Here is a 26,231-nt window from a genome sequence, read left to right as displayed (position 1 = left end):
CCAGCAAATCTTTTGGATTCAGCTCCACGGCGGGTTCAGCTGTGACTGAAGTTGTTCCAGTTCAGTTCCCGTTCAGGCCAATAATGGTTCATTAACCATTTGTTAACCCTGAACTCATTTCAGCTAGTTTAAGCTGGAAAATGCAGCCCGTACAAGTGGCTGTGCGATGGGGACTGACCCATTTTCAGCCCATCTCTCGTTTCCACGGCCTCTGCTCCCACCCTGGTGGGACACCAGAGCTTCTTGCCAGCTCAGCAGAGCTGACACACGGGGCCAAAGAGCAGGAAAGCTAAATATTGTCCTGGGAGGGTGTAGGAAACCCGTGCTGCGAGGGATGAGCAGGGGCACGGGGGAGCTGAGCCTCCCGGGCTCTCCCTCCTGGAACCGGCACCTGCACATGTGCGGTTTGAGGCAGCAGTTCCTAAACCACCAGGAGCACTGGAGGATCATGTGTTCCCGTCGTCACGCTCAGAAATTAAAATGCTCTGTATATTAAGTACCCTTTAATGGCCCACAACCTGAATCTGGGACCAGCCAGGGGATATTAAGCAAGAAATCTCCTACAGCAACAGGCTGAGGCCCCAGGAGGAGACGAGGTCCCGTGTCGGCAGCTGCTCCACGGCCGCGTAGCAGCACATTGAGCTGCCACTTCTCCCCACAGAAAAGCACGTGGAGGGCAGGGGGGTGAAAGGACCGGCCGTCCTGCTGCCCCCCTGCACACGGCTATTCCCGGAGAGCACCCGGCGTGGCTTTGTCCATGACGGAGCCTCCAAAAATAATGCCCCCGGACTGGCAGCAAGGCGAGGGGGGCACTGGGGCTCGGCGGCCGGTTCGCATCCAGCTCGCTGCAGGCTAGCACTCTCAGAAGACGAGATCTGGGTTATATTTATCATTTGACAGTACCGGTCCCCGCTATTTTTAGAGCGGTGTTGCAGCTGCAGCTCGCTGAGGAGCGAGGTGAGTCGGCTGGGGGGCTGGTTTTTACCAAGTTTCACTCAAAATTGCTGAAGTCGAGGTGTCTCTTCCCTGACCCGGATGGCCCGTGGTCAGGCTGGTGAGCTCCGGGCTGCTGCCCCTCGGGGCACTGGGTGCTGCCCGGGCCCCGCCGGCGGGTGGCAGAGCCCCGGTGCCCCACGGCTGCTGGGTGGGTGCTGGAGTATTTCTGAGCAGCCATTTCCCGGGGCAGCTGCCCCCGCGGGTCCTGCACCCACGACCGGCTCCGGCACTGCCATTCCCAGCCCGACTGCGCGGGTGGCCGGCAGGCTGGGCCCGTGGGCCACCGGCACCACCCGGGGAGTAGGGGACACCCGGGTGGTCCCACTCGGGACATGTCCGTGGGGTGGGGGACAGCCCGGAGGTGCCACCTGGGGGAGGCCGTGGGGCCGGGGGCGGGGGGTGGGAGGGTGTCTGTGGGGCTGGGACACGCTGCACGCATGGGACTGGGGGGAGGGTGTCTGAGGCTGGAACATACCGTGCCCGTGGGTGTGTCCGTGGGGTGGGACACGCCGCGCCCGCGGGGCCTGGGGGATGCCCGTGGGGCCGGGACACGTCGCGCCCGTGGGGCCGGGGTCAGGTCAGAGGCTAAAGGTCAGCCTGGCCCGGGGCAGAGGCGAAGGGTCAGGGCGATGGCAGCCCCCCCACCCCGGCGCGGAGTCAGGCCCCGCCCCTGCCGCCGGCGGCCAATGAGGAGCCGCTTCGCCTGGGACCGCCCCTTCCCCGCTGTCATCACACACCCGCACGTGGAGGGGGCGGAGCGAGGGCGGGACCTCGGCGCGGTGCCTCACCCCTTCTCCGCCCGCCCATTGGTCGCGCGGCCCCACCGCTCGCCTCGCCCCGCGCCGTGCCCCGCCCAGCGCACCAATCAGCGCGGGGGAGGCGGGCGCGGGGGGCGTGTCCCCGCCGGCACCCGGAAGGAGCGGACAGAGCCGCGCAGCAGTCGGGGCCGCGGCGGCGGCGGCAGCGGAGGGGGCGCTGGTGGGTCCGGCGGGGCCGCGGCGGGCAGGGCCGGGGGCCGCGGAGCAGAACCGGCACCGGGGGGGACGGGCCGCCTGTCCGGCGCCGGAGGGGTCAATGCGCCCCGTCCCCGCCACTCCCCCACCCCCACCCCCCCCGGTTCCAGAAGGTTCGGGGGGGTGGGGGGGGGGACACGCTGGGAGTGGGGGGCCTTGGCCGGGGGGGCGAGGGAGAGCTGCGGGCGCCGCGGCCGGGGAGGGGGCCGTGACCGGGTAGCGGCAGGGGGCTGTGGACAGGGGGGGGCGGTGACCGGGGGGGCTGTAGCCGGGAGTGCTGGGACCGGCGGGGGGGGGGCCGGGGCCGGGGGGGTTGTAGCAGGGGGTGCGGGGGGGGCAGCCTGCGGCAGGCGGCGGGGTGACCGCAGAGCGGCTTGGGGGGGGCGGCTGTGGCAGGGACGCTGTGCCCCCTCCCCCCCCTCTGCCGGGGGTCGGTGCCTGGGGGGGGGCTGTGGGCTCGGGGGGGCTGTGGAGGGAAGGTCTGGAAGAGGCAGGCCCGGGGGGACACGGCGGGGCTGTGAGCCGGGCTGCTGCCCGGGAGGGCTGCGCTGTGGCTGGGGCGGCGCAGGCTGCGCTGGGGGTTGCCCCCTGTCCTGGCTCCCAGCCCGGCAGCGAGGCCCCCGGCAGCTCAGGGAGGCTGTGCTGTCCCCTGGTCTCGCCCGCCAAGGCCACGTCCTCTGCGGCGTGACACGGGCAGGGACAGCCCGTCCACGGCTCTGCGGACAGGATGGGGCCTCCTCCTCCTCCAGGGCATCAGCTCAAACCCAGCTCAAACCGGCTGGGACTCGCTGGCTGTTCTTGTCCCCCCTGGACACCCGTGCCCGAGGGATCCGTGGCAGTGGGGCCGTGCCGGAGGCCCGGAGCTGCCGTGCCGTGGCCCGGCCACGCAGCCCACCGGGGCGGGGAGTGGGAGACGCGGCTCATCCAGCGCCTGCTTGGCCGGCACCTGCCCCGTGGGCAGATCACAGCCTTCGGTGTGGGGCTGCGAAAACAGCGCTGGAGCGGATGTGAACCCCAGCATCCGTGGCGAGAGGCCTGCTGCCCTCTGGTGACAGTCACCACGGGCGGAAGGACCCATCGTGGGGGTCGTTTACCCACCAAAATCAGCAGCTAGAGACCTGGTGGTGGGGGTTTCAGGCATTTTGCTGTAGCCAAGGCACTCGATTTCTACAGAAACCACACGGGCGGTGCGCAGCGTACTCTTGGCAGTCCCAGACGTTATGTTTAGAAAGCTGCTGTGCGTTAGGGGAGGCAGAGGGGATGGCTGCGTGATGGGAGCTGGGGCTGTGGGCTTGCTCACAACCCACCTGTGAACGTGACCCGTCTGGTGACGTGTACAAGGGGCACAGACATACCTCCAGGGTTTCCAGCTTGCTTTTATTTTTTGAGGAAGGAGCGTGGAGTTTGCTGCTGCTGTGGAAAGTGTATGGTAGAGGAATGCTGTGCTGTGTCTTAGAGTATTTTAAAAGTCACTTCCACTCAGTGCCTTTTTTAAAAGCATCACACAAGCAAAGATTGGCTTACGGACCTGTCCTCTTCTGCCTGAATTGTCTCCGTTAGCCTTAGCAAAGAGGGGAAGTTGGGACTTTGTGGGGAGTGTAGCAGGATTGAACTCTGACGCAAAGGAGGGTCTGGGCAAACTTGGTAACACGTGCAGAAGGTGAACAAGGTCTGGCAGGTCAAACTGGAGAAAACTCCCAATGTGACAGTACTAGAGTTACTTTTGGCTGGGCTCTGCTTTAGAAAAGGGTTGAGAACCGGGAGAATTAAGTCATCCTGTAAAGCCTCGTCACCGCCTTATTTCGCAGCAGCAATTCACATCGTGCGGGTCTTGGCGTGGGTGAGCAGTGGGGACCTGGTAGGGACTACATGTCCCAGCATGCAGCTCCCTCTGCGCAGCCCAGCAGCCCCTTTGGGCATCGTGGCAGGCTGGGATCTGCACCCTCCTGGCAGCTCCTGTAACGTTTTGCCAGGCTCCTGCTGGCTCTTGTGGGGCCCAAACGCGTCCCTTCCCATGGATCCTGGGGTGGGCAGGATGTGTGGGGACAGCAGAGCCCTCCTGTCGCCCCAGCCATAAAGCTGTGGTCCTTGGGGAGCTGGGCTTGTGGACTGAGGTCCAGCCTGCAAGTGGGGCAGGGCTGGGGCCGTTTCAGCTCTGCCACATGCCTTGTTTCTGTTCCGCATGTGAGAGGTTTCTTACCCACTGCCAGAAGGAAAGCTGGTGGCAGGTCACCCTGCACTGGCTTTGGGGCAGAGCAGCTCTCAATGCTCTGTTCTTCACGTCTGCCCTCTCTCCAGCAATGGACTTTAGGGAATAACTTATCATTTTAATTTTACTGGTGGGGTTGCTGTTTCACTCCTGGCGGCTTTGTCCAAGGCCGATGAAGCACCCAGTCCGTACACCCTCCCGCTGCTGTGGTGCTGAGCTTTCCCAGCCCCTGTTCCTGCAGCAGTTTCAGCTCTTCTGAGCATGCAGAGCAGGAGGAGGAAAAGAAGTTCACTCCCTGAGTTCAAGGGACCTCTGAGGGCAGAGAAGCACATCTGTGCCTCTGGTCTTCCTCCTTGCCGTGTGCTACCAGCTGCTTGCCTTGGCATGTTTCTGCGTGGCCGTGCTGCGTAGCAGAGGCCAGAGGTGCCCGGACATTCCTTGCTGCTTCTGAGTCTGAGGGTGGTTCAAGGGGATGGTTATTGATCTGATTCTTGAAAGTCAATGACTCTTGACTCTTCCTGAGTCCTTTACCTGCCTCTGCTGCTCTGGGCCTGCCCACGCTTGTCCCCTGCTAGATTTGGTAGGCACCATCGTGTGCTGTGTGGAAATGTACAGCGCCTGGGGGCCAGGACACCTCCTAGATGCAGAACAAGGAAACATGTCGTCCATAGGTATGCCACCACAGATGTGAAAGGAAAAAGTGAAGCCATATTGGTTAGAAAAGTGGTGTCCTCAGCACTCTATCGGTGTAGCTGTAATCAAATTATTGGAGGCTTCCATGTCTGGAGGAATTAATAAGTCAGGTTTGAAGCAGGACAGGTGTGAAGGGTAATGCGGGAGAAATCCTGAAGGGAGATATTCGTACACTAACAGATGGCCTGTGGAGGGTGTCGTTGTGGGTTACTTGGCAGTGAGAGTCTTCTGTGGGAGGGTTTTGCCTGATGCCTCTCCACCGCACATCACTCCCAGGGACTGCCTTCCTCCAGTGGGTTGCGTGGGTCCCTGCATCCTGGTAACGCCATCGCGTGTTTCTGGTCCTTCCTTCTGTCTGCAGCACCTGGCAGCTCTGCTCCCTGGAGCCTGTTTTCTGACCAGCTCTCTTCCTTTGTTTTTTCATTTTGCTTTTGCTCGTGAGCAAGTGAGCCAGGTGAATATAACCCCTAGAGAACTTGGTCTTGCAAAGTTTGAGGGTTGCTTTAGAAATTATTTTCTTTGTCTAGGAAGTGTCCTTGCAAATCCTCATCCTCCCTTTGCCTTTGCTCCTCTCTTTCATAGTCTGGTTTGCTTGGCCTTGTGAATGCCCAGCTGCCAATTAACATGTTTTCCCCCTGTTTCTGTCAGTGTCCTCAGCTGGTTGTGAATCCTGAATGAAGAGCAGCTGAGCTCACATGCTCTGCCTTTCAGAGAGCTTTTTCAGGACTGACCGGTGGTTTGCAGTCATACTCGCCTGTGTTGTGGCCTGGACAACCCCCCAGCTAAGCAGCATGATGGGAGAACAATACTTAGATGGGAAGCCTTCAAAGGAGTCCTGTGTACTGTAAAAAGTGCAGTTAGTGATTCAGCTGGAAGTGCTTTTTAGTAACAAATCCATGTCCTGGGCCAGGGCTGATGTCAACCCTGTGATACTTCTTGTTGGAAGTGAACAAAGATGCAAAGCCCTTTATGCAAGAGCTGAGGTGATAATCCAGATCTCCTGGCCTCAGTCCATTTGGGGTAATTGCATTCTTCCTGGGAAATGTTTTCAACCCGTCCCTGTCGGATGCATCGCCATCGCATCCTGTGCTACAGCAGTATGTGGGTGGCAGTACTTTGGCCATGTCCAAAGCGATTCTTGTCACTGCTCAGGCTTGGAGCATTTCGAGCCTTCTCTGAAAGATAGTGTGGTAGAGCAGGGAATTGGTGGAGGGTTTTAAATGTATGTCTATTTACATACACACATGCTACACTTACGCTTATTCTCCTTGAAAGCTCTCCAGAAGCCTAGCCCTGGTGACTAGCTGGTACAGCTTCCAGGTGGGACCTCTCCTGGGATGCTGGTGTGAGTTGACCTGCTAGCTGTGTAGGTGCAGGTGACGTTAAGCACAACCTTTCTGGGTGCCTTCATGACTGTTTTAAGGACTGGTGCACCAGTAAGCTACTGTGGGGGTACCTCCCCACATCACGATTTAAAGGCTGTGCTTCTGGGGGACTGGCAGAGTGGCTGCCCACAGTGCTCTGCTCACTGCTGCTGTGGCTCTGGTCGGAGCTGGGTTCTGCTGCCGGTGGTACCGCAGGGTGGTAGCCTGTGCGGGAGGGCAGGCTGGGGAGCGGTGACTGCCCCTACACAGCTTTTGCTCATCATGCCTGTGACCAGCGGAATGTCAGACCTGGTTTTGGGGAGGCTGATGTCCCAGTTTTCAGGACCTACTGGGCACGAGGACCTAGCCCCCACACAGTGCGATCTCCAGTAGCCTGTAATTACAGCACTGGCAGCCTGGGGAGGAGTCTTAAACAACGTCTTTGTGACAGTGTTGGCAGGCCTCTTGGAGATTTCTATTAAGCAGTTGTCATTTTCCCCCTTCGCTGTAGCCTGGGAAACGCTGCAGTGTTGGATCTGGCTTGGTCTGTTTGGGTTGTTGGGAGCGGTGTCTCCCCGCAGCAGAGTTTGGCCCTCCCTGCCCTGGCTTCGTGTCCCTGTGGGGTTTAGTGGGTGGCCTGTGGGGACCACAGCCAGAGCCTGCTCTTGCAGATAAACCGTATGCCAGCGCACCCACTAGAGTACCGGCGAAGCCTGTGTGGTGGAGCGGTGTACAGCTGGTGGAGAAGAACAAAGCCAAGGGCACAGAAAGGACTTTTCTTCCCACTGAAATGCAGGGAATGGGGATGGTGGCAGTGACCTTAGCAGCTCTGTCTGGGGAACCAACTGTGCACCCACCCGGGGTCATGCAGGGAACGAGGGTGATAACTGGAACCCCGGGAGGGAGTCAGGGCTGCAGCTGGAGGGGTGGCCTCAGCACTGGTAAAAGGTATGGCAGGATCTTTGAGGTGCTGGGGTGCTTGGGGTCTCTCATTTCTATGCATAGGCCACTAACTCACTTGGCTTGGATGAGCAATTACTGCCCACCCAATGTTCAGAAGGTCTTCTTGCATGGGCAGGGTATTTCCCAGCTGAGCTGAACGTGTGTCTGTGCACTTGTCTTTACAGATGACCAAAGACAGCCGGAACAAGCAACCCCAAGACCACGCTGAGGGTGCTTACAGCTGAGAGCTGCCTTTCCCATCTGCTTCAGCCCTACACCAAGGTTAGCACCCATTCAATCATCACTGGTTTCTCTTCCTTCACCAGGCCTGTGTGAAGAAGCAGGGGAACCCCATGCTCTCCTCCCCTTGGCCCACAGGGACATCTCTGTAGAGTAGGTGTTACCCAGGTGAGGTGCTCCCACAGCTCAGGCTTGCTGGGTGCTCCTGCGTCCCACCTGGCTGGCAATGTGGTGAAGGCAGCCTGGATGTGTACGACCAGTGCTGTTAAGACTATTGAACCCTGCGCACAGTTGCTGGGAGCTCAAGGGTGGTGTGTTTTAAGCCCTTGGGAGCTTGCAGTCTGCTGCTTGCTGCACTCATCCTTCTGCGTACCAGCGGTATTGAATGGGAGCGTTTCCCAGCTGCTGGTCCCTGCTGCTTGCTGTCCTTCACCTGAACAGACAGAGCTGAGACTTCACCCAGAGCTCGTGGCAGATGTGATCCTGCTTTTTATCAGAAGTGGGTGAGCTCTGCCTGCATTTCCTCAGGATTTTGTAGCTTGAGGAGGCCCTTGACCATGGTGTATGAGGCTTAGAGTGACAGTGAAGTGTTTCAGGAGGACTGGTAGTCTTTGTATTGCCACTGTCAAGAAATGTGAAGGTTAGGCCCTTGCTGCTCGGAGGTAACCAGCCTGGAGCAGGCTGAGATGGCTGTGGGCTTCCCACCCCATCCCTGTGCCTGGATGCTTGCGTGCCTGCTTGGGATCCAGCAGTGCCCGCCCCACCTGCACAATGTGCTCCCACCGGGAAGGGAGCCCTCATCAGCAACGTGCCTGCGGGGGGGCAGGCTGAGCACTTCTCTCACCCCAGACCTCGGGTACAGTTTGGCCAGGAGAGGTTATATGGGGAAGCTGCTGTTCAGGACACGTTGCTGCCCAGGCTGTGTGGCTCTCTCTGATGTGTCTGCCAGGGAAGCTTGGGGCCAGTCCAGAGACAGCTGGAGACTGGGCCTCAGGCCATCTCGTCCTTCAGCCTGATGCTGAAGTGGTACCCGCGGCGAGTGAGGCAGGGGTAGATTTACCTGGGAAGTTAAGAGGAAGGAAGGAAGAAGTCCTTCGCTCATGTCAGTGCTGTGTGCTGCAGACTCCCAACCAAACAACGTGGTGACAGCAGAGCAGCTCCTTTATCCAGCTGAGTTGTGGCAATCACAAATCCGTGATCCCCTGCTCCGTGCTGGGATCTTATGTCTCTCTTAGAGATGGAAAAGAAATGTGTTATGTGGCTAAGACCAGAGAAAAGGTTTGCCCTCGGTTCTGCTGGAGCTGCTTGCACATCCCAGTCCACCAAGCTCACAGCATCCTTTCAGGGCTCCCCAGCCATTTGACAAGAGGCATTTTAACACAAGGCTCACCGTGTTAGATCCACTTTTCTTCCCCCTCTGCCCCCCACCCCCGCTAACCAAATAGCTTGATACCTCCAAGGACAGCAAATCTCCCCTATATGTGTAATGCAGCAGCTTCTCCCGTTACTTGGTCATAGCATGAACCTCTTCTCTCTGGCTTGGATATCACCTAACCCAGGTGATATTAGTGAACCTATATTTGGGCTGAATTAACCATGTTAGTCCAGTTTAGTGCAGCTGGCAGTAATCTGGAAGCCGATACAGCTTGCAGACCCTTGGACAGACCTCTGTCGGGAATGGGATGGAATACTTTGCTGACAAACTCAAAAGACTGGGCAAAGTGGAGGTTATATCTTCAAGAGAAAGCGGTCAGCCTAATGTCCTTCAGCCTGCTCTTAGTGTGTGTGGGCTGCCATTGCCCCTTGGTCCGACCAGCTGATCTAGGAGTAGGTCTTCTTTCCACTGCAAACCCCAAGAAAATGCTTCCCCCCCTTCAGAGATGGGGCCCTGGGGTCCTCGTGAGTACTGGCACTGGAGTTATGTGAGGAATCCCCTCTTTGCCCTACTATCTCTGTTGCAAGTAGGTCGGGCATTCAAAGATCCTGTTCATGGGAGTGTTGGGACAGCTGGATCCTTGTTCGGTTCTCGCTGCTCCCAAGAATGGAGCAGAGGATCATCTGCTGAGGCTAATTTTAGGTCTCCGAACATTGCCAGTGTCCCTCTAAGCTCCTATTTGTGTGCGATCCTGCAGCTCCCTGCTAAGAGCTATGTGAGAGTCCCGTATCCTCGTGTGCAAAGGTTTTGCTGGGGCATAGTGTCCCAGGGATTAGGAAGAACTTTGAATTCCTCACTTACCCAAAGCCATATCAGATGTGACCCCTTTTTTTAGTCCTAGTGCCAAGCACCCTTTGGACCTTGCTTTGTGGGTGCCCATGCATTGTGTGGTGGGAAGCAGGCTGTGGCTTTCCAGCTTTTCCCTGCCAAAAATGCAGCATCCCTCCTGTTTGCAGCAATCGGTTCCTGTTGTCTCAGGTGGGTGCAGGTGGTGCAGAAAGCAGTCTTCTGCGAAGCCTCTGGGTCTGGAAATACTCCAAAATCCACAGCCAAGTGAGACGAGAGCCCGGCTCTGGCCCTCTCTGTACGGCTGGATGGCTGCTTGGCATTTGCCAGCTCCATCCTCCAGCCCAGCACGGGGTGAGGCTTCCCAGCCTCTCCTTTGTTTGTACACCCAAGACTTCTGGCCTCTCTACACTTTTTGGTTTCCATCTGCTCAGGTGATTTTTCAGCAGTGCTGAGCTTAGTGCTGAGCTTTGCTAAGTCTCATGTTGAGGCAAGATGTGGCTCTGCAGTTTTGGCCCATCTTTATTTTTAGCCTATGTAAGACATGGTTGATGGTATCAGAAGGAAGTTGCACTGTCTCCTGAGCTCCATGACTCATCCTGGATCAGGACCGAGGCTTCGCTAGCTTCTGCTATAACCCTCAAGTGATGTAACCGGTTGTGGTGGGCCCTGCCAGATCTGGGGAAGGACAGAATGGGGAGGGAAACAGAGCTTTTAGAAGTTCTTTTTTATCTATTCTATTAAGACATCCATTGAAAGATACTGGCAGATATCACACCTGAGTGTGGTTCAGCAGGATCCTTTGTTTTCCCCTTGCAGCTTCTGCCCATGTGGGAGAGGTGAAAGGGAGAGGAGCTCTGCTTGCATGCCAGGTTGGGTAACTGTTCAGTGGCACGTAGCAACAGTAGACAACAGTTTTTAGGACAGGAAGTGAAGCAGGATCCTGTCTCCGGTTCAAGCCACAGCAAGGTTCAGTGCAGCAGAACAGACCTGCCTGAAGTGGAAATGGGCTGGGACTGGAGAGCAGAGACTTAGGAGATGCCTACCAGGCTGCAGCAAGAAGTGTCTGGGACCCCCATTTCCATCAAACCTGGTGCTGCCACAAGTTAGGAAGAGCTCATGGGGCTTTCTGACCTGCAGGCAGCCCTGTTGGGCTGGGCTGGGCGGGGGCTGTGTGTCACCACCATGGAGCAGGCAGCGTGGGACGGATGGTGATGTTGAAGTATCCCTGCCTGCCACAGCACGACATGGGGTGCAGCTAGAGAGGCCTCTGTGCCCCAGGTCTGGCTGCCTGGCTCTCCGGTGTCGCACCTGGGGACCAAGCACGGTGGGGTGTGATAAGCCCGGGTCCAGAGTAGGCACCTTGCCCTGGAAACGGCTGGGGATGATGGCTTGTGGGGTGGGCTTCCACCTCTGCCCCCTTTCCTCCCTTGGGGTGAGGAACAGCCCTTTAGGAGCATGCTGAGGCTTCTGGGTCTTGTGCAGCGGGTTTTATGTGTGGGGTACCAGGGAGGGGACGGCAAGGCTTGGGGGAGCAGAGACAAAGGAGGGAGGCAGGGGGGCATGCTTGGGGGGATTGCTATGGCAACTCGCCGCTGGCAGCATCGCTGCACCGCAGCGCACGGTGGAGGAGCAGCCAGGGCAAGCGTGCAGCCTGCTGCAGCCCTCAGTGCAGCCCCGTCCCAGGGCTCGGCACCGCTGGGCTCCTGCATGGCAATCTGGCATCCGGAGCCATTCCCCTCGGACAGCAGCCTCAGGGTGGGTGGCCAGGGGTGTTTTGTCCATCGTCTCGCCTCTTTCACGCCTTGTTGGGGAACGGGCAGGCAGCTCCTGTTTGCAGACCTGTTCTGTTTGAAGCCTTGAGTTGCAGAGCAGGCCCAGCCAGAAAGAAACCAGTCTCCTGAGCCCTCTCACTGAACCACGGAGGAAAGCAAGTCATTCTGCTGGCCTTGCTCGTCCTCAGTTAATCAGTGTAAGCAGCTCCAGCCATGCCTGCATCTTCCAAAGATTCCTGGCCCTGTACCATGCCATCTACCTCACACAGCCAGTTTGCCTTGCTTCGGTGTATCTGTACCATGATGGAGAGCAGACTCTCTAGTGAGCCCTCTGATACAGTCTGAGACCATCCTGTGAGGTAGCTAAAGGAGGGGTTAAACATATCTGAAGCTGCCTTTGGGCAGACCCCTTGCCAGATGCTGGTAGAGAGCTGGCTCCTGCTGCTGAAGGAAGCAAGGAACATCGTGCCCCTTGCTGTGCAGAGAGAACAGGTCAGGAAGCCAGCTCCAGCCTGGCCATAATGTGAGCGTGACTGAGACCTGACCTGTCATCCATGATGTGCCTAAAGCCCTGGATGTGAGCCAGGGGGAAGGGACTGGCTGGCAGCAAGCACAGCTTGCCGGTCTCAACATGGATGGCTGTGTGAGCTGTAAACCTCTCTTGTTACACCTCTCAAAGGTCAGTGGTTGCAGTGAGCTACAGTGCCCTGCCTGCAGCTCTGCGCCCAGCCCGGAACAAGAGGGGAAGGAGCCGGCCCCACCTTCGGAGGATGCTCAGATCAGATGTGTGGGGTTGCCATGGGGTGGCACACGGTGCTGTAGTGCCTGTGGCCAGAGTTTGTCTGGGACTAGGATGTTCAGGCAAAACTGGAGGGGAAAGGATGCCTGTCTGTGAGCTGCCCAAATGGCCCTGTGCTCACAAATGTCACGATCCTTGCCTGATCTGTGACCGCTCCTTCCAGCTCTGAGCCAGGGTACAAAGCCTCAGAAATTCCCCTGAAAACCATTTCACCATATCCAATCTGCCATAGTGCCCATCTCTGATTTAGGGTGACAATAAGATCTGTATAGACTGCCCAGCACTGTCCAGTGCTACAGTTCCAGTCATCTCAGAACTCCCAAATAGGCTAGACTTGTTTGTAAAATGTCCCCTGGACTCCAGACCCTTGTGTTCCCAAGGGAGAGCAAACAAGGAGGAGGAAGCTGGAACACGGAGCTTCTGGGAAAGCTGCTTGCGGCAGACAGCGGTGCGCTTCCTTCCGACAGGCTCCTTCCCTTTTCAGAGGGGAGCAGCTTGCTCCGCACTGGCAGCTGGAGCTTCCTTCACACGGAGGAAGCTGGGACACTGGTACCTGACACTGAAGGCAATTTCAGATCAGCAGCTTGAGTGCTGCTCTTCGTGTATGTGACCTTCAGCACTTGGTGCGAGAATTGGTGTTATAATATATTACGGGTGCGGAGAATGGCAGAGCATGGTCAGAATCCATTGAGCCAAACCGTTGTTCTCTCTGACTCCACTTTCACAGCCCATTGTTTCTGATCTTTCCTCCAGACTGAGGCCCCAAGATGTGCTATGAAATATCATGGAATGGATGCAGAGCCCAGCAGCTAAGGCTCTGGGTTATGCGTGTGTGTTTGGGTGTGAATTGCCAGTTCCTAGGGCAGAGGGTGTTTTCTCTCTTGCCATTTGTACAGCACCTCGCATGCCGAGATCCTTGCCCAAGACTCGAGCTCCTGGGCGCTGTGACCTGATGAGTTATAACCATGTCATCTTTGAAAGTGCTGCTCCCTCTTTTTCTGTCTTGCCTGTTCACACTACACATTTTTAAGCACAGCACAGAGGATCAGAAAAGCCCAAAGGCAGTGGGGTCACATACTCAGCTCCTGATTTGGGGAGGAGTTAAGACAGGCAGTGCTGGAATAAGCATTTAGGGAGAGGCAGCCAAGAGAGATTTCCTCCTGGCTGAGCTGCAGCGATGAAGTTCGGAAAGTACTGTGTGGGTTACGTGCTGCTGCGCTTTGCTGCTGCCATCGCCTTAGGCAAGTCCGGGACATGCATACCTGCTAGTAGTCAGACGGGGACACCATCCTGAGCAATGTCACTCTGAAAAGATGTCCAGTGTCCTTTTGGACATCAGGAGCAACCTTAATGCTGCTGCTACAGAAAGAGTGCTGGGGATTTCAGCAGAGAGATGATGGATCGTTGGGGCCAAGAGGAAATTTGACTCGGTGGGTGTTTCTACCTGCATTCCCTGAATTGTGAGAAGATAGTCGAGCCCAGCAGTACTGTACAGGTTGCCCTGTCTGGAAGATGCATAAAGAATAGTCTGCAAGAGCCAACTCTTTGCTCAACTCAGAGCTGGGGAAAACGCCTGGACTCTGCGCACTGGGGTTCTCTTACTGCCAGTCTGCAGTGCTGTAGCTGTGCAGAGGGAGCATAGCGTAGACAGGTTAGCACAGTCACTCCAGTCCTTTCTATACCAGTGTTTGCACTGCTGATGAGATTAGCATAGCTGGACCAGAGGTGTACGAAGAGGGTAATTCTCGAGGTCCTCTCTGCTGTGGCTGCCAGGAAAATAAAGCAGTTATGGCATCAAATAGTGGGTCTGAGCTTTGCTTTCAATTCATCTTCTAGGAGCAGCAACAGCTAAAAATATGAGCCGTTTTGAGGAACTAGAATATTCTCAGGCTTTTTTTCTGGGGCTGGGCTGCCAACCTCTCCCCTGGGCTGACAGTCTCGGATCTTAAGGTATTTGCAATGATCTGTCCTGGCTATGTGATAAATCTGGATAAAGAGAACACAAAAAACAGTGGCATCAATCTGCCACCCTAGAAGTGCTCCTCTTGCTGCTGTGCCTGTTCCCTGTAACCAAAGGGCTGTTTCATGGCTCAGATTTGTTGAGGAAACAGACTTACAGCTCCTTTCTTTCTCCTGTGCAGCTATCTCCCTGGTAGCTCAGTAGGAATGATTTATTATAGATTACAGCTCTGTTTAATTCCGTTTCCCTACAATATCATACTGTTAAGAGTAACTGAGCAAAATGCAGTGGAGCTTCCGGAGGAAGGCTGCTATCAGAGGCCAGCCCTGTAGCAGAGGCTGGAAGCAAGGAGGAGCAGTTTACCAGGAAATGCCTGTGTTCATGTGCTGGTAGCTTTTGGGAAGGAAAAGGCATCTCACCCTTGAAAGCTTTCTTACTACAGCACTCCAAATGCTCTGATGGAGCTGCACCAGTGTGAGCAGAAGTGAGAACGTTGCCCTCCAGAGACTGAGAAAGGTCTGACCAAAGTGGTGGTCTGGAAAGAAAAGTCAAATTCTGTCCTTAAGTGAACCTCCAAGTGGGTTTTTTTGGAGTGTTTTTTGGTTTTTTTGGTTGGGTTTTTTTTTTTTGGTGGTGGTGTTGGTTTGGTTTGGGCTTTTTTTGCTACCAAAAAGAAAAGGTATTGCTTGCGCAACTCCTTGTAAGGAAGGAACGGGGGATTTCCTTTGGAGTGAGCCTGCCTGAAACTCGATACGTCTCAGATGTGTGTTAACAGAGAAATGAAAAGACTGTGCCATAAACTGATAGGGGATAATGAGTTTAATCTACTGTTATGTTGTCCTGGGATATAGAGCTGGGACAAGGATATTGGCAATGACGTTATGCTTTGCATGACAACAGCAGCAAATACCACCTGAACACACTTGCCCGGGGAGGGAGAAAGGGTCTGTTTTCAGAGAGTCCCCAGGAAGGCAGAGTGACACAACCAAGAGACAGGAGCCTGGGGAAAGATGCCAGGAGATTTGCAGATGGGCAGTGCATAGTAGCCGTGCATTTTCTGCAGCTTGAGCTCCGCTTTCCCATTCAGTGGCCCAGTTGAACTGGACAATGCTGGGCTCTTAACCCCACTGAGATCTTGAGAAATGCAGTAAAGAAACCATAACTTTAATAACATTAGAGAGATGTCTGACCTGGAGCCTGAATGAACAAATCTTTACCTTTAGCCTGCAAGGTAGATGGGTGGTGATTTGCTACTGCACCAGACGCAGGGATTTTAAAGGATGCTGGTGTGGGTGAGCACTGCTGTGCTCAGCTAGAGCAAGGGCTGCAGACAGGACCTGGCCCTGGGAAGGCTTAACTGGGAAGCAGGGCCCCAAAGGGTTTTTGGAGGGGTGTGGTGAAAACAGAGAGGCTGAGGGCCGTACCTGGAAACCTATCAGCTCCTAGAGCTAGACTGGAGAATCCAAGTCTTTGCTCAATGCATGAATCTTTCAAAGTAAAGAATGCAGTGTTCTACTCTCTAGGAAACGTCTAGTCTGCTATGAGCTTTTTGTGAGCCAGGACATTCTTCTGGTTTATAATGCTACATCTGGGTCTTTGTTTGTTTGTTTGTTTGTTTTTTGTTCCTATGTGGCATTACCTTTCTTTTCTGGGCCATGCTAAGTTACGTGCATCTGGTGCAGAGCCCTGCACGTCCCTGTCCCCTCTGGTGCCAGAGAGCGTGTGGCTCAGTCTGCGGAGCCAGATGAAGCCCAGCAGAGCTGGGTGCAGTCCATAAGGCTAGCAGCAGAGTAGGGCTGACTTCTGCTTCAAGAGAGGTGGGAACAGAGGAGACTTGTAATTCGGATAGCTGCTTAGTGCAGGACGTGTGGGTATCTTTATCTCTCCCCATCGCTGGGGTTCTCAGAGGTGTCAGTACCACCCTCGCCCTACTCCTCACGTTGTGCCCAGTGCTGGGGGCTGCCCACCCGCTCTCCTTCCTCGTGGCAGGGGCAGCACGCTGTGACTCAGTTTCCCTGTGGCCTGGGGAGCAGGCAGGGGTGGAGCGCAACCAGAAAGGGGTAGAGGGGAAGTTACAGCGGCTGGTAGGAAATGGCATTTTGGGGTGCTGCAAGGTGGCCTTACCCCATCCTGGCTGCAGAGGTGGTGTTTTGGGGTGCAGTGGTGCAAGCCTGTTCTGTCTACCATGGAGCTGGTGTTTCGGCGTGCTGTGGGCCTGGCATTTTTTGGTGCTGCAAAGCAGCCCTTGCTCCATACTGCTTTCTCCTGTGCCAGGGATCATGCCAGGGCAGGGAGGGCTGGCTGCACCTTCCATCCCCTCTGCATTCCCATGTGCAGGGCATATGATTACGGATAGTCCCATGGCACTGCTTCTTCCAACGTGTGATTTATGGGCTGCTGCTCGGGATGTGGGTCTGAGCTTATCTCAGACAAGGCAGGAATCAGGAGTGCTGTCACTGCGCTCTTGCCTACGTGCAGGCTGCGGAGATAATGACGTCCCTCGCTGTCTCTGCTTTGCACCTGGGCATGGAGCAATGGCTGTACCAAGGGGCAGGAGCAGAGGAGTGACAAGGGGAGTGCCTGGTCCCACCTGCTTCCTTCCTCACCCCTATTCCTTCCTTGCAGCCCCAAATCTGCCTGCATGGAGAGTGTTTTGTAATAAACCTGCTGAACTGAGGGCAGGCAGAGCAAAACCAGGAGACTATAAAGAGTTGCAAGCCCAACCCACGCCCATCTCGCTGCAGCAGTGTGGGACCCCACAGGGTCCCCACGTGCACATCTTGGTAGTAGTTTGTACTGACGATGAGGACGGTCAGAGACATCTCCCCCTCACCTCGTTGTGTGTATCCGATGTGTCCTGCAAGCCACCAGCAGATTGTCAGCACAGCTCTTCTGCAGGTGGAGGGTAGGTCCAGCTTCCCACAGACACTGCAACCTGCCTTGCTTCTGTGAAGCACTCTTTATTTGAGGCAGTGCCCTAAGGGTTAAGCCATGGCTGTGGGGTAGGGTTTGTAGCAGGAACAAAGAGGGCTTTTAAGGTCTGTGTTGGGCTAGGAATAGAGAGGATGGATTGAGCTTTTCCCAGTGTGTTGAATTACAAAGGTCATGGAGACCCTTTTGCTGGGAGGCAGCAGCAGTTGGAGTCCCTGCTGGAAGTGGGGGCAGAGAGAAAAGAAATTGTGAAGGTCAGTGAGAGCAACTTCATGGGGAGCTTTAAGACCACAGTGAAAACTGGAACTGTATCCTGAGATGAATGAGCATTGAACACAAGGCTGGGAGCCAGGAGGCCAGGACTGTAGGGTTTGTGCAGGCCTTCTGCCCTGGGATTTTTGGGTGGTTTGGTTTTGTCGTGTCCCGTCCCCCCCGTCCCGTCCCCCCCCCCGCCATTTGCATTTGCAGCTGCTCCCACACATGGCACCTGAATTTGCAGCATCACTGGTGTAGCCAGCACTTGGGCCTCTCCAACATGCTCTGAACTGGTGAAGGCTGCAGAGGGTAAAAGGCAACGCCTGCAAGGCAGGATCTCTCCAAAATGCAGAAGAGACAGTCCCGGGTGCCTGCAGGCACATTTTGCCTTGACAGAAGAGGGAAGTTGGCTTTTAAATGCCTGCCTGGGCTAAAACTGGATTTTTCATGTGTAGTTAAGCAGGAAAGCCCAAGTCTAGCTGCTTTCCTAGCCTTAATGTTGTCTGCTCAGGGTGCCCCATGGGGCAGAGCACCAGAGGGGCCAGCAAAAAGAGCTAGGGAAGGGATGGATGGCAGAAATCTCTGTTTCCCTTCCCACAGCAAGGTGGAAAGAGGACACAGGTAGTTTCCATCCTGAGGTTCAGGTGGTGTGAGCCAGCCGGCCAGCCCACCCAGGATGTGTACGGAGGGCTGCAGGATGTGCTGAGTCAAAAAGAGCATCTCTTTGCCAAGGGCGGGGGGCTGATCAGGGCTGCCGAGACAATAGGGGTTTCCAGCTTGCAGGAGGGGTGAGCACCGGGTGAACCACACGGTGGGCTTTCCAATTTTAGCAAACTTGGATTTGTGTTACCAACCAGAAAAGGTGGTTTAGTCCTTAAAACTTTCAGGCTGGGCTAGCAGGCACTTGGCCATTCAGCTCCATCCCCTCGCACAGGTGTGATCCCCCACCTAAGCTTTCATTTAAAGAAGTTCCACATCTGATCTTTATGTTGGATCAGATAACCTTGGATGTGATTTTTGGAACAAAGGGCTGATGCTTCTTTGGGCTCTGTCTGGGAGATGAAAGCTGGTGCCAGGGAATACTTCATGAGGGTCACTGCAGCACCATCTAAGTTAGCAGCCTGGAGGCTGCTCTACTTTTTCAAGCACCACAAAGGGAGAACTGCAGGGAGCACAGAGCTTCTGTGAGAAGGAGAACCCAGAAATGAAAGGCTTGGTTTGGTGCTTTTGGAAATGGTAACATCCTCTGTTCACCTTGGTAGATGGCCTGTTCTCAGAGTCGTGCTCTGTGTGTCTGTCCTTGTAACCAGGAACCGTTTCAGCAGAAGCATCAACTGCGTGTACTTCTTGGTGCTTAGCATCCACACTGAGAAAGCCTGAAGTTCTCCACCTTCGTTGCCCAAAATCCTCTCTTCTCATCCTGCCCTCTGGCATCACCTGTGCTGCAGAAGCATGCCATGGACATAAAGGTGGGTGAATAAACTGGTACTCCTCTGCTGACAGTTTCCAGCTTGCTGGCCTGAAACATGCTATTTGAAGGCAGCGAGGTCTTGTCACTGTACTTTGGAGGGATGCTCTACCACTCTTCTTAGCCACCTGGGCTGCAGAAGGGGAACACAAGGCAGTTGCAAGGGATCCCCTTGGTGTGGGAGAGAAGTCAGAAGCAAGAGCAGCTTGGCTATCTCCTCACTGCTCTTCTCCCCAGCCTGGCTGGAGGGAGGTGTTGCAGATGGGGTGTTAGCCCTCTGTTAGTCACAAATGGGGGGCTGTCAGGGAATCACTGCAGTCTGGCTCAGATTGGAGCAGTCCCTGGCTGCTCTGACTGCTGTAGGGCACATCCCTTGGCTTCCCCTTTGCCTGAGGACTACGGCAGGGAGCCGTTCTTGTCTAAGAGCTCGTGTAGGTTATGGCTGCTCTCTCGGGGGCTCCCAGAGCTTGCAGGGAAGCCCATCTTTTCAGTGGTGACAGGCTAGTTTAAGCATGTGCATTTAAATTGCTGGGCCTGTCCTGCTGGTGGCTGCTGAGTTTCGTTCAGGTGCTTGCCCAGTGCTGTGCCCTCAGTGACACTGTGACCACGGTGTTGGCTCTGCCTTTGGTCTCACTGATGAGGCGCATTGAGCACTATGGATCGCCCACCCTGCCTCCCTAGAAGGGACCCCGGGAGCTGGAGCATCCTGATGAGAGGAAGGGTGGCATGCAGGGCAAGCTGCAGGTGCCCGTGGGACCCCACGCAGCAAAGAAAACTTGGTTTTCTTTGCCCTGAGAAGGGAGAAAGGCTCTGTGCGTACATGGTGAGGATCAGGAGTGTAAAAATCCAGGGAGAACCAGCAGCTCTGACATACAGTCCTGAGCTTTGGCAGAATATCGTTCTTTCTTCCTATTAAATATGTGTTATCCCAGCCCTGAACATTGTCACTCCCTCCCTGGCCAAAGGATGGTCTAGTCTGGGCTTAATTCCCGGGTGGCAGGGCCTCCTGACCCAGATGGACTGTGTGACCCTGCTGGAGACGTGATGCTGGACCGACTTGTCCTATTGCAGCACCAGCAAGGCTTGTCCTGAGTAACCTGCATGCAGCTGTAGGCAAAATGCTGCAGCTGGCCAAGTGGTCCTGGGTGGAAGGGACCAGAGCCCCTTGTCAGTGTGACTCAGACCCGTGGGATGTGGAGCAGAAAGGGTGAGAGAAGAGCCTGTGTCTGATCCCAGTAATTTTCTCCTGTACTCAATGGGAAATGGATCCTCCAGCTACGACAGGCAGAGGCGCAGGTCCGTGACCGGGTGCGCTGCACAGACCGGCGTCTTACGCGCGCGCCGGCGCTCTCGTGCACTCCTTGACGCAGATGGATGTGCTCTGGTATGCGGAGCCGCTCGCTGGCTGGGATGCGTGTGCCACAGCTCTCACTGGGCTCCGGCACAGCTGCGGTGTGAGGTCTTGCTCTTGTCGTCTCTGTCTGCTCTGCCCCCCTCCAAGAAGGAGGCTGAGATTAGCTGGAGAGCCCTGGGAAGGGGTGATGCTGGGGGAAAGATGAAGGGAAAGGATGTGGGGCAAAGCCTGTTTGAGCTTCAGCCCCTAGCATTAGGGGAATTGCTAGTCGGAGAAGCAGCCTGCAGCGGGCACGTATACGTAGCATCACGTGCGTGGCTTGTACCGTCCAGATTCAGGAACTGGCCAAGCCTGTGGGCCTTGCCTGGGCAGTGGCACTAGCTGATGCTGAGTGACCATAGCCATGCATAGAAGAAATCCCTTTCTGGCTCCCAGAAAGCTCTCCACCCTGGAGAATCAGACTGGGAAGAGGCACAGCCTGGGGGGGCATGTTTGGCTGTACCCAAAAGCAGGTTAGTTGGTAGACCGCTTGCCTGTGGATCTGAGCTGCGGCAGCGCCGGGTAACCCTCCCACAGCCAGCGGCGAGGGTCAGGCTGCTGGAGGACTGATAAAACGAATGGGTTTGCCTGGAAGGCAGCCTCGGAGCCCGGAGGAAGCCCTCCCCCAGCATCGCTCCTTATCTCTGCAGCACCGGCACATGGCAGCACTCCCGGCCTGCCTTTCTGCCCCGTCTCCCCGCCGTGGACTTGAGCCAGCGGCGTCATCTCTGCCCCTCCTGCCGCTGGGTGCTGCGGGAGGCGAGGGCTCTGGCACAGCCTGACCAGGCTCCCTGCCCGGTTTGCTGCCTCGCAGAGTTTGTGGCATTGCCCCGACAACTGCGGCTGGGTTGCACACACACACACTCACACACATGCGCGTGTGTGCACAAGGCTGTGGCAGAAATGGGTGAGTCAGGCAGGAGGAGGGGGTGAATCACAGGGGAATGAGTCAGCGGCAAGCAGAGGGCAGGTGCTCTCCCAGGGCTGGGCTTTAAGGGAGCCCAAGGACCTGGCAGCCCATGCCGGGTCCCCCGGGCAATGGGGTGAGGGTGCTGGAGGAGAGCTGGGAAAGCCGCAGGGCTTAGCAGGTGGAGGCAGTGCCTGTGGCTTGGGAACGGGCCGGGATCTGGCTCAGCCACGTGCGGAACCTATGCTCTGCCTACGTTTCCTCCAGCCATGGGTACGTTCCTGTCACGGAGTGGCCTGGGGCATCCTTGGTGCTGAGGCTTTCCCAGGAGGGACCGAAGACGAGCACCGCAAGGGAGCAGTCCGGTGACCAGGTATCCCAGCCCCCGGTGCACGGGGTGGATCCCTGTCCCCATACAGGCAGCCCTGGGCAAGCTGAGCAGGTCTCTGTTCTGGTTGGGTCCTCCCCAGTAACCTTCCCATCCGCTCTGGGAGAGCGGGGAGAGGATGGCAAAATGTATGATCCCTGCTGGGGCAGAGAGGGATAAACAGATAGCTCTGGACTGAGCGAACTGGATTGAAGGGAGAGCTGGGATGGGGACGATGCGCTGCAGATCGGGGGCATGGTTGGTTGTTGGCTGCGAAATCCCTTGTGTGACCTGGGCTCTGCTGCAGACCCTGGGGGTGTTGGGGGAGTCGTGGATGGCTGCTTCCCTCATCCAGGGACCTGCTCTGGGCTGTTGAGTCTCCATTCAGCCCAGATGGTCTCTGCTGAGTTTGACTCCTGGTGATCTTGCTCATCACTCCTGAGGGCCGGTCCCCCATGGGCGTGACGGAGGTAGGCCTGCTATCGGTGCCACAGCGGTGAAGCCAAAGCTCTCTGTATTTAGGGCCAAACTTCTTGGAGCAGGTACTTGGGACTCCCGGCTCAGGATAGCCTAGGTGTGTTGCAGCAGGCACTGACATAGGTACTTGTTATCGCTTCCAACCAGAGCAAGGATCAAATACTTGAATGAAAACAACCCCCACTGGTCTCAGTGTTGAGGTGAGTCTCTTTTTTTCAACAAGGTGTGCAGGTGTCTGCTGCTCCGGGCTGGCCGCAGGTACCTCTTGTCCTCCCTGGTGGCACCCTCGGCTGGGCAGGATGGAGACTAACAGGTTCCAGCACTCTCCAGGGATGCCCTGGAGCTCTGGCCCTGCCATGGGGCTGCTGGTGTGCTGCAGCACGTCGGGGGGCAGAGGCTGGGAGCAGTGGGTTTGTGCAGCCTGGGAAAGGGGAGGCAGCGAAGGGGGCTCTCACCGCTGCTGGCTGCTGCGGCTTTGGAGAGAAGCTGAAGCTGGGCTCTTCTGGGAAGTGCCCAGGGACAGGATGAGAAGCAACAGCACACAAGGGACATTCCAATTAGATATTAGGCAAAATACTTCCCCACAAGGGTGGTTAGAGTCTGGAGCAGGGCCCAGAGCAGGGGGGGCAGTCTCCACATTTGGAGACCTTCAGCCCTTGGTAGGGGCAAGCCCTGAGCAACCTGCTCAACATTGGCCCTGCTGTGAGCAGGATTGGACTGAAATGCCCTGAGGTCCCTTCCCACCATCGTTGTTTCCCAGTTCTTCAGCTCTTGGGGCGCTTGGTAATGTAGCAGCTCATGGCCTGTTGGACTGACAGGCTTGTAGGCCAATGGAGGGATCAAGGGGTTGTTCTGTCCATCCCCTTCTCCTGGCTTGGTTTGTCTCATCCATATGGTGTTAGCAGTGCCGGCGATGGAGGCACTGCCTTAGCAGCATTGCCTAGCTCATTGCTTTGCCCCCACCTATCTTAGCCATCTCTCCAGAGGTCTACATTATTCCCTCCCTGCACGAGCACAAAAAGCTGGTCAGCAGTAAAGCACAGGACAATAAACCATCCACCCTGCTCTACAGGCAGTGCAGAGCTGTGATCTGTAGGGCGGTGCTGATGTTATTGGGAGGCTGGGGAGGACGCTGGCCCCCAGCCCTCCAGCTGGAAGGGCTCCAGGTTTATCTTCCCCATGGTGCTTGTCCCAGAGACAGTGGCAATTGTGGGGGAAGTCACCAGTACCCTTTTTAAAGGCTCCAGCTGCCTGACCATCCCAAGCAGATAGACAGCAGATGGAGGCCGAGATGAGCCCAAAGGACTGTCTGGAAAGAATTACTTGCTCCCAGTATTTTCTGTTTCTTTGCCAGCCTTTTATTCTCATGGCTGCTCTTTTCCTGATCCTGTCCTTCTGCAAGGCTGGCTGCTGGCAGCCTTATCAGCCTCGTCTTCAGAAACAACTTCGCTCTGCAATTTATTGTATCTCCGAGCTTTGACCCTGGTGCCTGATGCTGCAGAAGCCTGTGTCTGGTGTGCAAGTGCTCAAAGGGTGTTTAGTGTTTGCCCCATCCCATCTGCAAGAGTAATAAACTAGACCAAAGGGGGCTGCAAGTAGCCATGGCATCTGGGCAAAGCTGACCTGCAGCGGTAGCTACGTCTGCCTGTCTGGCAGAGGCTGGGAGGATGTCCAGGCTCCCCAGATGCTTTTATTTGGGTTTTCAAGGTCTAGGACATTCCCATGAGCCTGTTCCTCTCAGCCTTTCCCTTGGGCTTGTTGATGGTGGGCTGCCATCTTGCTCAGAGCCCTGTTTGCTCTCCCTTCCTCGGCAGCCCACTCGTTATTCAATACTGCTCTGGGCACTCTTGCATTGCTTGGATATCCCTGTTACAACACCTGCATGCATCGAGAGCAGCAGGGTCCGGTGGTCTGAGCCAAGAGGCCCCTGGGGTTCGTTCCCAGCTGCATGGGTAAATCACTGTGTGGCTGGGGACGAGCTGGTTCCTGGTAGTCCATGGAGAGCTCTCGGGTCTCTTGTGGGCTGTGTCTCCCTACAAGGGTCAGGTCTTGGGGGACATCTGTGTCCCCAGCCACACGGCTGCCACCAAGGGTGAGTGTGTTTTGACCCCAGTTGCCATAGCTAAGCTGGTTTCTGAGGTCTCTGAGCTTTGTGTGTTCCTGCAGAAGCAGTGCAGCAAAACACAGAGCTGCAACAGTGGCAGCAAGCAGAGTTTGCACAGGGACCTTTACATCTTGCAGGGACTGACATGGGGGCTCCTGTGCTGTGCAGGAGGGTTGTCTTGGGACGCAGCTGCGTCTTGAGCCCGTGCCTGTTCACTATCGCTTCTGTGAAGACGGAGGATGCTGATATGTTGGTGCCCCAGTGCCGTGTAGTCCCTGCAAGCTGCACCTGCCAGATAGCCCCGAGGGCAGGTCCTCTCCAGCCTCCTCCTGACGTAAAGCAGTACTTGAGCCTTGGCTTCCTCCATCTCCATGCAAGATCCAGGTGCCAGGTGGATTTCCCCTTCCATCCCGGGGGCATCCCCGGCCGTGGGCGTTGCTGGGAGCCCTGCCAGCCCTGCAGGAGCCCCGCCCCTGTGAAGGGGGTGATGGATACACCGGGCAGAGGGCTCTGCTGTTGGTGGGATGCTGCGGGTGATTTGGGGTCTGTGGACCAGGAGGTTTGCCAGTTTCACAGGGTGAAATAGGAGCTGGGCTGTGCCTCCCACTGCCCTGCCTATGGGTATGCCTGCAGTTGGACATGCCAGTCCCTCCTACCCTCTCGTTTGCCTTCAGAGGGGCTTGTACACTCATGTGCTTGCCTCCATTATGGGCAACAGTGTCTTTAGGTGATAGCTGTGACACCCTTTTCCTAATGCCAGCAGGGTGTTTTTCTTTCACCTTCAGTCTTATGGGGAGGAGAGACTTTCCTTTTGCCTGACAAGGCACAGGACATTGAATTCATGGTGGAAATCCTCCTTCCCTGCAGTAGCCCTGGATGTGTCCAGCTTTCTACAATCAAAGATGGACAAAGCCTCACCCTTACGGCCCGAATCCCTGCCCAGACCGTGTCACCGCTCTGGCCTGCGCTAGACGTGAGACTTTCTAAATCGCTGCTGGAAAGGGGTGAGTTGGGTGGGTGTGCACGGCCATGTGTGTGCGTGTGTGTGTGTTATCTCCTCCCCCCGTACCACGTAGACGTCTAGCACAGGGAGTGAAAAAGATGCTGAATGTCCCCACAGCTGCTGCAGCCTTATCTGCAGGCTGCAGCTTGGTAACAGCGAGCGAGTGGGAGGCCTGAGCGCTTGTGCCCAAGCACCTCCCTTGGACGGCTCTTACGGTAAAAGGAAGTGTATCGCAAGAGGGGTTGCGGTGGTGACGGGCAGTTCCCAGGGGTAAATGCTGCATGCACAATCCTTGCGGCCCTCACCACTGCAGGCACTTCACCTGCTCCGTCTTCCCACGCATAGCTTTGATGCCTGTGTCGTGAGCTGCTCAGGGTAATGCAGCATCCCCGGGACCTTCTCTGCTGCTCTGCAGTGCCCTGGTGACCATTCGGGGAGGTAGGGAAGGGTGACGTTGCTGTGGCTTTCCCCGATGGCTGTTGGGGACTCATTAGTGGGGTGTGTGCGAGGAGGCTCGGGCTGGCAGGGCTGTAGGTGTGTGGCAGCTGGGGATGGGGGGAGACTGGTGTAAGTTTCTATAAATACATTAGGAACAAGAGGAGAATTTCCATCCTTTATTGGATGCGGGGGGAAACATAATGACAACGAATGAGGGAAAGGCTGAGGTACTTCATGCCTTCTTTGCCTCAGTCTTTAATAGTAAGACCAATTGTTCTCTGGGTACCCAGCCCCCTGAGCTGGAAGATGACAGGGACAGGGAGCAGAATGAAGCCCCATAACCCAAGGGGAAATGGTGAGTGACCTGCTACACCACTTAGACACACACAAGTCTCTGGGGCCGGATGGGATCCACCCAAGGGTACTGAGGGAGCTGGCGGAAGTGCTCACCAAGCCACTTCCAATCCTTTGTCAGCAGTCCTGGCTCACCAGGGAGGTCCCAGTTGACTGGAGGTTAGCAAATGTGATACCCATCTACAAGAAGGGCCGGAAGGAGCATCCGGGTAACTACAGGCCTGTCAGTCTGACCTCAGTGCTGGGGAAGGTTATGGAGCAGATCATCTTGAGTGCCATCACACGGCACGTACAAGACAACCAGGCAATCAGGCCCAGTCAG

The 26,231-nt window shown here is 56.2% G+C and overlaps 2 protein-coding genes across 11 annotated transcripts in view; both read left to right on the top strand.

Annotated features, from left to right (window-relative positions):
- The window catches only part of PIGO (phosphatidylinositol glycan anchor biosynthesis class O), a 500,143-nt gene that overhangs the window by 433,651 nt on the left and 40,261 nt on the right, over positions 1–26,231 (top strand). The gene's annotated exons all lie outside the window — the stretch shown is intronic.
- Positions 1,898–26,231, top strand: part of ATOSB (atos homolog B) — a 41,115-nt gene continuing 16,781 nt past the window's right edge. For 2 of the 10 annotated variants that reach the window (XM_075526606.1, XM_075526614.1), the window contains exons 1-4: positions 1,898–1,974; positions 7,403–7,499; positions 18,709–18,867; positions 24,985–25,118. The gene's annotated coding sequence lies outside the window, so the exon portion shown is untranslated. The other 8 variants (XM_075526605.1, XM_075526608.1, XM_075526604.1 and 5 more) reach the window with 7 other exon arrangements.

The sequence above is a fragment of the Mycteria americana genome, chromosome Z, assembly GCF_035582795.1.
Source record: "Mycteria americana isolate JAX WOST 10 ecotype Jacksonville Zoo and Gardens chromosome Z, USCA_MyAme_1.0, whole genome shotgun sequence".
Classification (NCBI taxonomy): domain Eukaryota; kingdom Metazoa; phylum Chordata; class Aves; order Ciconiiformes; family Ciconiidae; genus Mycteria; species Mycteria americana.
This window is presented reverse-complemented; position numbering and strand designations above follow the sequence as displayed.